Here is a 15,687-nt window from a genome sequence, read left to right on the forward strand (position 1 = left end):
CTGGTGCAGTTTACAATAGATGTGCACTATCAGAGCTCTCTGGATGCCCCAGCTGAGGGAAGAGGGGCCTGGTGCAGTTTACAATAGATGTGCACTATCAGAGCTCTGCGGATGCCCCAGTCGAGGGAGGCGGGGCAGGTACAATTTACAATAGATGTGCACTATCAGAGCTCTGAGGATGCCCCAGCTGAGGGAAGCAGGGCTGGCGCAGTTTACAATAGATGTGCACTATCAGGGCTCTGTGGATACCCCAGCGGAGGGAGGTGGGGCATGTGCAGTTCACAATAGATGTGCACTATCAGAGCTCTCTAGATGCCCCAGCTGAGGGAAGTGGGGCCTCGTGCAGTTTACAATAGATGTGCACTATCTGAGCTCTGATGATGCCCCAGCTGAGGGAAGCGGGCCTGGTGCAGTTTACAATAGATGTGCACTATCAGAGCTCTGAGGATACCCCAGCCGAGGGAGGGGGGGCAGCTGCAGTTTACAATAGATGTGCACTATCAGAGTTCTCTGGATGCCCCAGCTGAGGGAAGCGGGCCTGGTGCAGTTCACAATAGATGTGCACTATCAGAGCTCTGAGGATGCCCCAGCGGAGGGAAGTAGCCCTGGTGCAGTTCACAATAGATATGCACTACAGAGCTCTGAGGATACCCCAGCCGAGGGAGTCAGGGCAGTTGCAGTTCACAATAGATCTGCACTATCAGAGCTCTGAGGATACCCTAGCCAAGGGAGGCGTGGCAGGTGCAGGTCACGATAGATGTGCACTATCAGAGCTCTGCGGATACCCCAGCCGAGGGAAGTGGAGCCTGGGGCAGTTTACAATAGATGTGCACTATCAGAGCTCTACGGATACCCCAGCCGAGGGAAGTGGGGCCTGGGGCAGTTTACAATAGATGTGCACTATCAGAGCTCTGAGGATGCCCCAGCTGAGGGAAGCAGGCCTGGTGCAGTTTACAATAGATGTGCACTATCCGAGCTCTGAGGATACCCCAGCCGAGGGAGGTGGGGCAGGTGAAGTTCACAATAGATGTGCACTATCGGAGCTCTGAGGATACCCCAGCTGAGGGAGGCAGAGCAGGTGCAGTTCACAACAGATGTGCAATATCAGAGCTCTCTGGATGCACCAGCAGAGGGAAGTGGGGCCTGGGGCAGATTACAATAGATGTGCACTATCAGAGCTCTGAGGATGCCCCAGCTGAGGGAAGCGGGCCTAGTGCAGTTTACAATAGATGTGCACTATCAGAGCTCTGAGGATACCCCAGCTGAGGGAGGCAGAGCAGGTGCAGTTCACAACAGATGTGCAATATCAGAGCTCTCTGGATGCACCAGCAGAGGGAAGTGGGGCCTGGGGCAGTTTACAATAGATGTGCACTATCAGAGCTCTGAGGATGCCCCAGCTGAGGGAAGCGGGCCTTGTGCAGTTTACAATAGATGTGCACTATCAGAGCTCTGAGGATACCCCAGCCGAGGGAGGCGGGGCAGGTGCGGTTCACAATAGATGTGCAATATCAGTGCTCTGAGGATACCCCAGCTGAAGGAAGTGGACCTGGTACAGTTTGCAATAGATGTGCACTATCAGAGCTCTGAAGATGCCCCAGCTGAGGGAAGTGGGGCCTGGTGCAGTTTACAATAGATGTGCACGATCTGAGCTCTGAGGATACCCCAGCCGAGGGAGACGGGCAGGTGCAGTTTTCAATAGATGTGCACTATCAGAGCTCTCTGGATGCCCCAGCTGAGGGAAGCGGGCCTCGTGCAGTTTACAATAGATGTGCACTATCTGAGCTCTGACTGAGGATGCCCCAGCTGAGGGAAGTGGGGCCCCGTGCAGTTTACAGTAGATGTGCACTATCAGAGCTCTCTGTATGCCCCACCTGAGGGAAGCGGGCCTGGTGCAGTTTACAATAGATGTGCACTATCAGAGCTGTGTGGATACCCCAGCCAAGAGGGGCGGGGCAGGTGCAGTTCACAATAGATGTGCAGTATCAGAGCTCTCTGGATGCCCCAGCTGAGGGAAGTGGGGCCTGGTGCAGTTCACAATAGATGTGCACTATCAGAGCTCTGAGGATGCCTCAGCTGAGGGAAGCGGGCCTTGTGCAGTTTACAATAGATGTGCACTATCAGAGCTGTGCGGATACCCCAGCCTAGAGGGGCGGGGCAGGTGCAGTTCACAATAGATGTGCAGTATCAGAGCTCTCTGGATGCCCCAGCTGAGGGAAGCGGGCCTGGTGCAGTTTACAATAGATGTGCACTATCAGAGCTGTGTGGATACCCCAGCCAAGAGGGGCGGGGCAGGTGCAGTTCACAATAGATGTGCAGTATCAGAGCTCTCTGGATGCCCCAGCTGAGGGAAGTGGGGCCTGGTGCAGTTCACAATAGATGTGCACTATCAGAGCTCTGAGGATGCCTCAGCTGAGGGAAGCGGGCCTTGTGCAGTTTACAATAGATGTGCACTATCAGAGCTGTGCGGATACCCCAGCCGAGAGGGGCGGGGCAGGTGCAGTTCACAATAGATGTGCAGTATCAGAGCTCTCTGGATGCCCCAGCTGAGGGAAGCGGGCCTGGTGCAGTTTACAATAGATGTGCACTATCAGAGCTGTGCGGATACCCCAGCCTAGAGGGGCGGGGCAGGTGCAGTTCACAATAGATGTGCAGTATCAGAGCTCTGTGGATGCCCCAGCTGAGGGAAGCGGACCTGGTGCAGTTCACAATAGATGTGCAGTATCAGAGCTCTGTGGATGCCCCAGCTGAGGGAAGCGGGCCTGGTGCAGTTCACAATAGATGTGCACTATCAGAGCTATGTGAATGTGCCAGCTATAATTTTTTTTATTTATTTATTTATGTGCTTACCTCCGTTCTGCCGTATGCCGTATGTAGTATTTACTACCCCTCACCCTGCCCCTCCCCCACCCTGCCCCACCGCCCCGCAGCACTGCCTCCAGGAGCCGCTACTGTAAATAGGCGGTCACTGGGCGGCCCCTCATGCTGGGCGGGAAAGCCGCACTTTTGGATAGGGAGCAAGGGAGATCCGATATGTAAAGGGAGAAGAGCAGCGGCGCAAGCGGACACCCTTCCTTCGGCCGTGTTTGTGGGAATAACTGCAGAGAGTCCCCGATCCCCACCTCACCGTGTCTGGCACCATGTCGAGGAATGAAGGCCAATAATAAGATGCAATAAAGCGCTGGACATTCCAAGATTGGACAAGTTTTTCCACAGGGTTGGGCGAGCAACCTTATGAAAAGGCGTGGAAAAATGAATACAGCAGCATATACCAGGCAGCTCCTGCTAGACACATCTTTCAGTAATGAGTTGCAAAGCTGCAATATTATCTAAAGATGGTCCTAGCGGTATAATCATGTTATCCTCAACCCAGGAGCTAAGATGCTCGAATAGGCATCTAGTAAAGACCTTGCCCACAGCACCCAGGGGTGCGATTTGTCAGTAACTGCTCATGCTGCCTGTGTGATTGTGTGAGTATGTGTGCACTGCTGCTGCACATGCGGTCTGTGTACACATGCTGTCTGTGTGTACACATGCACTGCTGCGGCACATGCTGCCTGTGTGATTGTGTGAGTATGTGTGCACTGCTGCTGCTCATGCTGTCTGTGTGTACACAGACACTGCTGCTGCTCATGCTGTCTGTGTGTACACATGCACTGCTGCTGCTCATGCTGTCTGTGTGTACACATGCGCTGCTGCTGCTCATGCTGTCTGTGTGTACACATGCACTGCTGCGGCACATGCTGTCTGTGTGTACACATGCACTGCTGCTGCTCATGCTGTCTGTGTGATTGTGTGTGTATGTGTACACTGCTGCTGCACATGCTGTGTGTATGTGTTTATGTACGCACTGCTACTGCACATGCTGTAGCAGGGGCCTGTGTATACACGCTCTGCTGGTGCACATGCTTTCTATGTGCATGCATGCACTGCAGCAGCACATGCTGTCTGTGTGATTGTGTGTGTATGTGTGCACCGCTGCAGCACATGCTGTACCTTGGGTGTGTGTATGCACACACTACTGCTGCACATGCGGTCTGTGTACACATGCACTCCTGTTGCACATGGTGTCTGTGTGTACACAGACACTGCTGTGGGACGTGCTACGACAACTTCCGCAAGCAGACCCCAGTAACCACCCATCCCTCCAGCAACGACAGCCGTTCCTGCCTCACCGTCTGGACCCCGGTCACCACCGAAAAACCACCACGACCATGAAGCGCACTCCCTCAGTAGCCACCATGGACCCCTGTCCCCGCACATCTTCGACAGAGCCGCCACCACCATTACGCCCGAGCTACGACGCACCATCAATGCCTCCTTCGAATCCAGCACTTTCCCTGATGACTGGAAGTGTGTAGTAGTCAAGTCCCTCCTCAAGAAACCCTCTGCAGACTCTCCCAATCTGGGTTCTGCAGCAACCACAGCACCGAGACCGCCCTCCTTCCTCCACAGATGTCATCCACACACTCCTAGACGAAGGCCACACCGCAGTCCTCATCCTACTCGACCTCTCCACAGCCTTCGACACCGTCTCCCACCACACTCTTGCAGCCAGACTCCATGACGCACGAATACAAGGAACCACCCTTGACTGGCTCCGCTCCTTCCTTGCCGGCAGAACCAAAGGATCAGACTCCTGCCTTTCCTCTCCGAACCGACAGAGATCACCTGCGGAGTACCACAAGGATCATCGCTCAATCTCACGCTCTTCAACATCTACATGGCCCCTCTCGCCGCCAACGCCAGACAGCACGGACTCAGCATTGTATCCTACGCCAACGACCCCCAGCTCATCCTCTCCCTCATGAAGTATCCTGAAACCACCAGACTAAGCTTCCAAGAAGGAATGAAAGACGTCGCAACTTGGATGACCAGCAGTTGTCTGAAACTCAACTCGGAGAAGACAGAAGTCCTTGTCCTTGGACCCACCCCGCAGCTTGGGACAACTGCTGGTGGCCCTCCGCCCTTGGCAACCCCCCACCACCACGGAACACATCCGGAACCTCAGCGTCATACTCGACTCCTCCCTCACCATGACCCGACAGATCAACGCCTTCGCCTCCACCTTCTTCAACACCCTCCACAACCTCAGCAAGACCTTCAAGTAGATCCCCCCGAAGCCAGAAAGACCATCACCCACGCACTCATAACAAGCAGACTGGACTACAGAAAAGCCCGCTATGCTGGAATCAACAAATCCCTGCTACGAAAACTCCAGACCATCCAGAAATACAGCGGCCAGACTCGTCCTCGGCACCCTACGACATGAGCACATCACCCAGCACCTGCGAGACCTCCACTGGCTCCCCGTCAAAAAGATAGTCACCTTCAAGCTACTCACCCACGCCTACAAATCCCTCCACAACGCTGGATTCAAATACCTCAACAAAAGAGTCTCCTTCCACGTACCGAAAAGGAACCTCAGCTCCGCCGACCTCGCTCTAGCAGAAACCCCGCGCATCCACAGAATCAAAACATTGTGCAGCACACATACAAAGTAGGAAAAGTTTCAAAGTGTTTCATATTGCAAGGCTGCCCTTCCTGTACAAAACCTATGGTAGACTCAGGCACGCACCCTCGCACTACAGCAGCTAACATCTGTGCCGGTGCTAGGGAGAGGGGACGAAAGACTCGACTCTCTGTAGATACGGCGCTCTCCTGCTCCCGCCCCGTCACGTGGCACGGCACAGCATTGTTTGCTGCTGGGCTGAGTTCCCTGACCGTTTAGAAAGTTTGGGCCCTTGAGTTCATGTTAAAATATCGACCTACACATGCATTGCACCCAGAGCACTGACTACCACTGAATCATCAGCGTAATAGGCATACATAGGTATAGCTTTACCCACTCCATACCTGCAAACCTTCATGATATAGCCTCAGGGTACATAGAGAATAGTACATCTGTACCTATCTAAATGTAACAACATTCATAATATAGTAGTAATCAATATCCTGGGTTCCACATATCTGCAGATCAATAACACCTCCTCTTTCGTCGCCTCTCTCTCTTCTCTGTCGTACATTCGGTCCTCCTTTCCTGCAATCCCTTTTCTTCATTCCTTTTTCCCCTTCTCCCTCTCTCTTCTTCCATCCTCTCACCTCCCACCATTTTCACTCTCTATCTCTCTCTCTCTCTTCTCCATCTCCTTCTCTACCCCCTTTCCTTATCCTCACTCTCTCTCTCTTCTGTCTCTCTGACTCTCTATCATTCTTTCTCTCTCCCTCTCTGTCTCTCTCTCCCCGTCTCTCTCTGTCTCTCTCTCTCAATCTTTCTCTCTCTCACTCTGTCTCTCTGTGCCTCTGTCTCTCTCTCTCTCTCTCTCACACACACCTCTCTCCCCCTCTCTCTTCCTCTCCCTCTCTCTCTATCTCTGTCTATTCTCTCTATCTCTCTCTTTCATCTTTCTTTGTCTCTCTCTCTCTCTCTCTCTCTCTCTCTCACTCTCTCTCTCCATCTCCTCTCCTACTCTCTCTCACCTCTCTCTCTCTCTCACTCCCCCTCTCATTTCTCTCTCTCCTCTATCCCTCTCTCTTTCTCCATCTCCTCTCCCTCTCTCTCTCTCTCTTTCTCTCCCTCTCTCTCTTTCCTCTCTCCCTTTCTTCTCTCTTTCTCTCTCTCTCTCTCTCTCTCTCTCTCTCCTCCACTTCCCGTCCTCCCACCATCCTCCCACCATCCTCTCACATTGCTGGTCCTCCTCTTTACCTCCATGTGAAATGTCTTTGGGTTTTATGGACACCCGGCTTTGCTCAGACTCTCTGTAACCCCCCTCGTAATCCGGGCCTTTCATCAGCGCCCTCTTTACGGCCCTTCGCCTTGGCATTTACTGGGACCTGCAGACAAATAAAGCACAAACGTGTTGTTATTCTAAAAGGGTCGATGGGTAGATATGTTTATACAGAACCAGAGTCGTAAATGCAGCCACTGCTAATCAGCCGATCGTTTCCCAGCATGCTCTGCGGCCTGGCCATGCACGCGGACTGGATGCCAGGGACGCCTGTCAGGCACACTTTCTTTTACTGCTGACAACTTTTAATAAAATGCTTCTTTCTCAGCCCAAGTCTCTTTTTGAAGTGGATGCTGGGGCGCTCTGTGTGTGGCGGGGAGACTTTCAAGATGGGGCGGCTACCACCTTGTGTGGTGACTTCAAGCCGCTTGGGGCGCCAAATGTAACGTCTAATGAGAACCAGGCCAAACTCAAATCACGTCACGTGACAGTCCCTGTGTCATGTTATGTGCCATGCTCAATGCCACACTCTGTTCTGTATTCCGCGCTTTTGTCCATGTCATGTTTGTATACAGCTCCTTACCATGTCACACGCCATCCTCGACACCATACTCTATGTTATAGTCTATGCTATCCTCCATGCCATGTTTGAATATAACTCCTTGTATGCCATTCTCAACACCATACTCCATGATAAAATCCACTCAGTCGTTCGTCATGTTTGTTCCCTACCATGTTGTGTGCCGTGCGCACGCTATATTGCATGATATATCCCACGCAATCCTCCATGTCATGTTTGCATATAGCTCCTTACCATGTTGTGTGCTATGCGCATGCTATATTCCATGACCATGATAAATCCCACACTACCATGTCGACGCGATTCACCTCGTCAACCAGAAGTTGCAGCAGCCAAGGCCTGTTAGTCACCAGTCCAGTAACTGACCCCCTCAGCGCATTCACCAGCCTGAGGGATCCTCAAAGTACCTGCGAGCGATGCTGGAAACAGCCCCCTCCCTGTGAGCCTGCACCCACTTTCTAGTGGCATCGACTGCGTGGAAGCAGTAACTTGGGGACGACCGCCCCAACCGCGACAGATGGCCCTCACCACGCCTGTAGCTGAACGCCACCGGGGAAGACCGAATTCTGCATCCCAAGACCTCCGGCACCTCTGACCCAGGCAACCCAAAACTGCCTGCTGTGCCCGAGCCCTGGGACTTCCAAAACTCTGGGCCATCATGGTCCCCAAAATCTGTGGCGAAGTGGTGCTTCCATCGACAGGGATGGTAGATGTGTTGACGGTACTCTGCTGTCTAACCCATGCTTTTCCTTCACCTGTACGCTGCACTCTCTGCCTGATGGTACTGACTGTTGTTGCTTCAAACTCATAAACATTTGTTTCTTGAACTGCATTTGGTTACAAATCGGCATAGAAACCATTTATTCACTGTTAAATGAAGTTCTTGGTTTCTAAAATATATAAAAAGATACAACTTTATTTTTTACTACTTGGTCCTAGATTTATTCTTGAGTGTGTGTTCCATTTATTGCCTCTGTGTGACAACAAATGCTGAGCACTGCCCCCTGATAAGCCTAACCGCTCGCCCACGCTACCACGAACAGGGCATTAGAATAATCTGCTTTTACCTCTGCACATCTATTGGGGATCCACCGGACTCTCTGCACAGGCGACTTCATTTTGTTACACTAGAGAGCCAGCGCCATACAGGGTGTCTGAGAAGCTTTGATGGTCCACGTCTCAGGTTCACAGCGGGTATTGTCTGGTGTGAAAAGTACTACCCCGTGTCTGTGGCACCTCATAGTTAGGGGAGCCTGAGAAGATTCAATGGCCCGTGTCTCAGGTTCACAGCGGGTATTGTCTGGTATACCAGTACTACCCCATGTCTGTGGCACCTCATAGTTAGGGGTGCCGGTGAAGCTTTAATGGCCCACGCCCATGTCTCAGTTTCACAGCTGGTGTTGCCTGGTGTCCCAGTTCTACCCTGTGTCTGTGGCACCTCATAGTTAAGGGCGCCTGAGAAGCTTCAATGCCTGAGTCTCGGGTTCACAGTGGTTATTGTCTGGTGTCCCAGTTCTACCCTGTGTCTGTGGCACCTCATAGTTAAGGGCGCCTGAGAAGCTTCAATGCCTGAGTCTCGGGTTCACAGTGGGTATTGTCTGGTGTCCCAGTTCTACCCTGTGTCTGTGGCACCTCATAGTTAAGGGCGCCTGAGAAGCTTCAATGCCTGAGTCTCGGGTTCACAGTGGGTATTGTCTGGTGTCCCCGTACTGCCCCATGTCTGTGGCACCTCATAGTTAGGGGAGCTGGTGAAGCTTCAATGGCTCGCATCTCAGGTTTACAGCTGGTATTGCCTGGTGTCCCAGTAGTATCCTGTGTCTGTGACATCGCATAGTTAGGGGCACTGGGAAGCTTAAGAGTCCTGTTTCTTGGAAACTACCATCCACTGTAGAATTTACCTTTTGCATCTCTGGCCGTACACCAGCTACCGCTGCTGGACTGCGACAACACACTAGACAGAAAGTATGCCAGTCCCAAGTATATCAAGATATTCTAGGAGCACAGTCGAGGCTTGATGAAGCCCTGGACAGGAATGTTTACATTTGTGATGATATCACAGGGATGGACCATCACTGATGGAGGGCTGGTATGGATGCCCGCTAACTACATGCAGCCTCTCACTTGCCCTTCCACAACCATCAAGGGCAGTGATGCGAGGCGCTTTTGCTTCCACTGGTTGTCTGTAGAAGCAAGCAGGCAGGCATATCCAGAGGATCAAAACAGTCTGACCATGTATCACAAAATCAGACTATGTTCAAGAATAAACCTAGAACAGTTTTCAAAGAGTAAGGGAGGTTAGCAAGAAACTCTAAGGAGACCATGATGAAGTGGACCGAAAGGGGCCAGAGCCCTCACAAAACCACTGGGTCTATATCTTGATGACTCCTTGAGACTTCTTGTGTTCTCTGATTACAAAGAACTTTAGAACAAAGAACAACACATGGGCTGAAAGGCCCCTATGAATGATTGGTGGATAATGTACTGTATCCCACTGTCCTAGTCATTCAAATGGGCTCGCTTGACTGACTGGATCCCAGACAATAGCTGATGACTTACATTGGCCAATAGGATAAAGTTGTGCCATAGGTTGAATGGTTAGAGTCAGAGTCAGACAGATAAACATAGCATAACACATATAAATGTCTACCTGCCTGTTGGGGCTATATTGACTCATGAGGCGAGATCCCCTATGCTTCATAAACCCGCTGGCTGGGTCATCATTTATGCATGCGATGGATTTCTGTTGATTTTGGCAACCTCTCACATTGTAACCCTGGCTGGACTATAGTTCAACACACATAAGGGAGGAGGAAGAGGACAACTTCCTACCCCAACCTCCCCGAATAAACTGTGTACACACAAAAGAGGTAGGAATGTAAACTTCTCACTTATTAAGTTTAAGTGACATTTGCTACGTGTAGAAAAACTGGCCTTACCCACAAATTGTGGCATGTTTCATCATAGGACTTGCTAACTGACACCCCTGTGCAGACCAATGCCTGGGGTGGAGCAAAGGGAAAGGGAAGGTAATAGACATATACAAATAATAATAAAGGGATCAACAAATACAGTGCACATATAGTGAAATCTAAAACTGACTCGGATATGTCTACCCTTTATGCTTTATTCCTGGATAATCCGGCCATTGTTAAAAAGAAGAATGGGATGGTGGTGACAGGGATTATTAGCAGCCCCTCACCCCTCCTCACTGCATACTTGTCAACATGTTTCAGCTGTTTTTTAGCCCTCCCAAGGGTCTTCACAGCTTTCTTTAGGACCTTTGATCCCATATATATACCCCCTCTTTCCTAACTTGATTCTGTAAGTGTGGGTAAACGCCCCTTTCAATCAGGGGTTATTCAAAAACACACTTCAATGATATCTGTGGATATAAGTATGACTGATCCGTGGGCGTTTCACCGACCTTTGCCGCATTGTGTGCCCTGTGCCTTGTGTATCCTGTCCTGCTGCACCCTTTGGCCCCCGCCGCCGCAAGTACCAACAGCGGCCGCCGAGTGGGGTCAAACTACGTTGCCCAGCAGCCTGTGCATCCAGAGACCCGCCCACAACCTTTCCCGCGCCAGGAGGCGCTTCAAAAACCGCCGCTTCCTTCGCGTCGCGGGACGCGCGCGGGCGTCGCCGGGCTGAGCCCGGGCAGAGGGCGGGCCGTCTGTGGCCGTCCGGGGCAGGACGAGGCTGGGCTGGACCACCCCCCTTGTTCCCAACGATCATTAGCACCCGTGGTGGAGGTAAGAGGTACCATTGAATAGTACATCCTGTCTGTCACGCAAGTCTGGTATGGGTAAAAACAATCCTACCCACCTACGACCCAACACCAGACATAACAAAACATCTACCAATCCTCTCCCAAGCCTAACAGCAATTGACAGAATGCTGCAAAAGACTATAGGGGTAGTCGCTTCGGCTATAGAGTCTACCGAAAGGCGTCTCTCTCTTCCTATTGGATCAGTCCCACCTATTTTACCGGAGAATGCATCTACAACCTTGGGCAATTCCTATGACTCTATGTTAATGATTTCCTACGCTGGTTTACCTGAACTTCCAGGAACTAACATTAACTCGGAATTAATTAACTCTAATCATTCTCGGACTTTGGATCACAATCCTCCGGCAAGCAGACTGTCCATCACCCCTGTACTGTCGAAGCAGGTTTCAAACGAGGAAGAGTCTTTGGCTAATGACTTTATTAATGTTGATGGTAATAGTGTTGCCGGGACACCTATCGTTATTACACAATCCCCTGTTATTACTTCACCAGTTCAAACACGAGGCCAAAAGGCCAAAAATAAACAAAAACATAATAACAAAGAACAGAAGGCATTTAAACCCAAGGGTAAAGGTAATGGCCGCCATTCTAAAGCGGCCCAGAAACTACTTGTAGTAGAGCCACGTGTAGATCAACTAGAGGTTACTAATGTCCAGCCTAATCGTCCCAATATTGAACCCAATACTGATGGCTTCTGGGAAAGATTGGACGTTCTTGTATCAACCTTTCTAGGGCCCATTAACGAGAGTATTCGGGCTCTTGAAACTAGGGTTAATTCCATTGATCAACATGTACAGACAATACTACTCTCACTCAAGTCGATTCCAATACAACCAGTTGCCACTATACCCAACCCTGACCAGAGTAGGAGGATGCCCACACCTATCCCCGCCCCTGCCTCGCACGTATCTGATGGCACAAAGTCAAGATCAAGGGGGTCAGATAAACAAGTAGGCGCCCCATGTATCTTACCTATAAGCTCATGTAGTAGTATTGGCCGCCCCACTGATGTAGGGACTAGCGAAGATAAAGACACAGCTCCAGCGGAAAAGGTTGTAACATCAAGAGCAGACGCTGGGAAACATGGGCCTCAAAAACCAGAGTTACTGAAGAGTACTTTTCACCATATAGATTATAAAAGTGCTAACGTACCATCAGTAATGAACCTTCCTCCAGAATGTGGAGCATATGTCGCGATCCTTTGTAACGTCCCTAGGTTACGGGAAGGGCAACTTGAGACCAATGAGATTCTGAAAAATAAAACTCTTTATTGGTTAACTAATAACTGTGGTCTGCCAACTTCACATGCAGAACAGATCCTACTCACTCAGCGAGTGGGATGGATAGGCCCCACAACTAAGAACTTTAATGGGGACTGTATTATTATTAGTTTTAGATCACCATTCTGGGCACACAAAGTTCTGTGTAGTGCCCCCCCACCCTCTCATTGGGAGTTTAATACTACCCTGTTGCCACTTGCCTACTTCTATAGACACCCATTAGCCAATAATCATGTCATGAAACCGATTACCCATTATGTGAGTGCACCACTACCACTATATAATAGGTTTCAATGTCTGACCTCAATGGAGGACACTGATTGACACACAAAACCTGTGGAGATTGTTGATGGGGAGGGAAATGGGACACCAAACCTGACACCTATACAAACGGAGAATAATCAAGGATTACGTACGGACCTGTTGTTGACAACCAAGTTCACAGGGGTAAATGGTGACAATGAGCCTGTTAATCCTATAGCTGATACAATTGATAAGTTTCACTTGTGTAAGGATGTACCCAAAAATTTGATTAATGACGAAGAAATTTTAACTGAAAAGGGGTACACATTGACTACATGGAATATAGCAGGTATTAGAAACAAACTAGGGATGCCCTTCTGGCAAGACTTTATTACTTGCGGCACTGATATTATATGCTTGCAAGAAACATGGAGTACAGAACCTATTTCGGTAGAGGGCTACACCTCGTACTATGTAAATGCGACCCCCTCGCCAATGGGTAGAGCAAAAGGTGGTCTTATGGTGTTAATTTCTACCAAATTGATTGGTTGCAAAGTTTTATCTCACTTACCTATTGACAATTATAGTCAAGTTTTACGATTATCTTTCCCGCAAGGCAAAGACTTGGTACTAGTAAATTTCTATAATAATAATTTCCAGAAAGATAGAGGAGCCTGTTTAGTGCCACTGGAAAAAGAGCTGGATGGACTTTTAAATTCACCCAGCAAATTGGCTGTAGTTTTGTGGGCCGGCGATTTTAACATTCAAGCTTGTCCCACCATATATACTAATTCTTGTGGTTATTTGAATACCTACTCCACCACTGATGGTAATAAAGATGATATGTTACATTTTCCCCATTGTGAATATGGTACAATCCTCAACAGCTTAATGGCCAAATTCGATCTTGAGCTGTTGGATTGCACTTTAAATGAGGACCATCTTAAATGTCCCACATTCACTGGCAGGGAAGCTAGTACCAACATAGATCATATCTTACTTTCCAAGAATTGCCCTTATATGAACCTTTGGATATCCGAACAGGTAGTTAGTGACCATAACAGTATTTCCATAGTTATGTTAGCCTGGGGAAACAGAATTACTAGCATTACCCATACAATCAATGATATCCTCCCCATTAGACCAAACGGTAGCAGACTTAAGTGGACTGGTCTGGACCCACAAAAAATCCAGCGGGATGTGATTGGTAAATGCAGGGACAGTATTAATTACTGCCTCAGTGAGGAGGTTACCCCTGGACAGCTATGCATGGAATTTGATAATATAAATACTGTTATAAAAAATATCTTAACTAGGAACACCAAAGGTTCTAGGCAGAATGGTAAGAAGTGGTTCGACTCTGAATGCTCCAAGATTTTATCAAAATTAAAACTAGCACTAAGGACTAAACCTCGTAATCATTCTCTTGTCTGTAAACTACGCAAAGACTACAAACAAGCAATTCTTGCACAAAAAAAGGCACTGAGATCAGATGCTTGGGATAAACTAACCATGGCCAGTGAGTTGAATAACATCAAACTCTTTTGGGAAACTGTAAATAGCCCCTTTTTAAAAGAGGATTGCACCCCGGAGTTGATGTCCCATGTTAATTGCACTGAATGGATTGAGCACTTTTCAAAAATTTTTAACCCAGAACAAATCGTTTTAATTTTTCCTCTTTTAATAAATAATTTTACTTGGCCCCTATTATCACTATCAATTAGCGTTGAGGAGGTGCGTGTAGGTTTGTTAAATAGCAAAGGGGGAAAAGCCCCCGGCCCGGATGGTGTCCCGATTGACCTATACAAGGATGAAATGGATCTCTGGGCACCAATCCTTACAAGAATTTTTAATGCTGCCGCTACAGGTAATTTCCCATTGTCATGGGCAGAATCTTTAATTGTCCCACTTTTTAAAAAGGGCTCGCGCTCGGAAGCATGCAATTATCGCCCTATTTCATTGCTTGATTCTTCAATAAAAGTACTAAGTAGGGTGCTTTTAAAAAGATTGGAGATATGGGCCGAAGAATCCAATGTACTGACTCCAGTCCAATATGGTTTTAGGAAGGGCATTGGGACCATTGAACAATGTGTTAACCTGGAATTACTTATTAACAAATATACAGTGGTAAAAGGGGGTAATTTGTTTTTATGCTTCGCCGACTTAAGCAGTGCGTTTGATTTGGTGGATCATTCGCTCCTCTGGTCGATTCTACTGGAATCTGGGGCACCAAAGGAGATTGTGTTTTTCCTAGCTAGGATATATGAAAAACTCTCTTGTAGTGTGCGCTATGGTCCGATGGGTGAGCGAACCCCTTTTTTCGCTGTGCGCAGGGGCATCAGACAAGGATGCGTATTGGCGCCCCTTTTATTTTCTCTTTTTATAAATCAAATTGCCGAGGTTTTAAATAATACCCCTGCTGATGCCCCCAAAATTGATAACACTGTTGTGCCCATTTTGTTATATGCGGACGATGCCGTCTTAATTTCACGCACTCCTCTGGGTCTACAACGTTTAATTGATGTTTTTACTGGTTTTATTAATGACAGGAAATTGCTGATTAACAAACTAAAAACTTTTACCATGATATGTGGACGTAAAATCAAATCATCACGGTCCTTTTTCCTTGAAGGATCGAAGATACAAGCGGTTGATACCTTTTGTTATTTAGGCATCAATTTTGATGCGAATGGCAAATGGTCCAACGAGCAAGGAAACATAGGTCACAAAATGACTAGGAATTCTAATGGCATTTTTCGTTTTGCCTCAAAAATAGGGGATCACAGAATAAAAGATATGTTAACCATATATAACGCTAGATGTGTCTCTTCGGCCTTATACGGAGCAGGTTTATGGGGCTACTCCCCAATGGCCCAATTGCAAACAAATGAAAATACATTCCTTAAACGTCTATTATGTGTCCCAGTTGCAGCCTCATCTGATTTAATTCATCAAGAAACAGGCCTTAATTATTTATCGGACCTGGCTGCATTACGCCCTTTACTATTATGGCGTTCAATATGGAACAAAGAGGAAACTGGGTTCACTCAGTCTGTAATTAAGGATTGTCTT

General features: G+C 48.7%; 1 long non-coding RNA gene across 2 annotated transcripts in view; it reads right to left on the reverse strand.

Annotated features, from left to right (window-relative positions):
- LOC146863477 (uncharacterized) overlaps positions 1 to 15,687 on the reverse strand; it is a 199,702-nt gene that overhangs the window by 148,917 nt on the left and 35,098 nt on the right. Inside the window, exons 2-3 of one of the 2 annotated variants that reach the window (XR_014978613.1) lie at positions 12,245 to 12,342; positions 6,704 to 6,831 (exon numbers count right to left, since the gene is read on the reverse strand). This is a non-coding gene — a long non-coding RNA (uncharacterized LOC146863477). The remainder of the gene's footprint in view (positions 1 to 6,703; positions 6,832 to 12,244; positions 12,343 to 15,687) is intronic. The other variant, XR_014978612.1, reaches the window with a different exon arrangement.

This window comes from Triturus cristatus, chromosome 2_2 (assembly GCF_964204655.1).
Source record: "Triturus cristatus chromosome 2_2, aTriCri1.1, whole genome shotgun sequence".
NCBI lineage: Eukaryota > Metazoa > Chordata > Amphibia > Caudata > Salamandridae > Triturus > Triturus cristatus.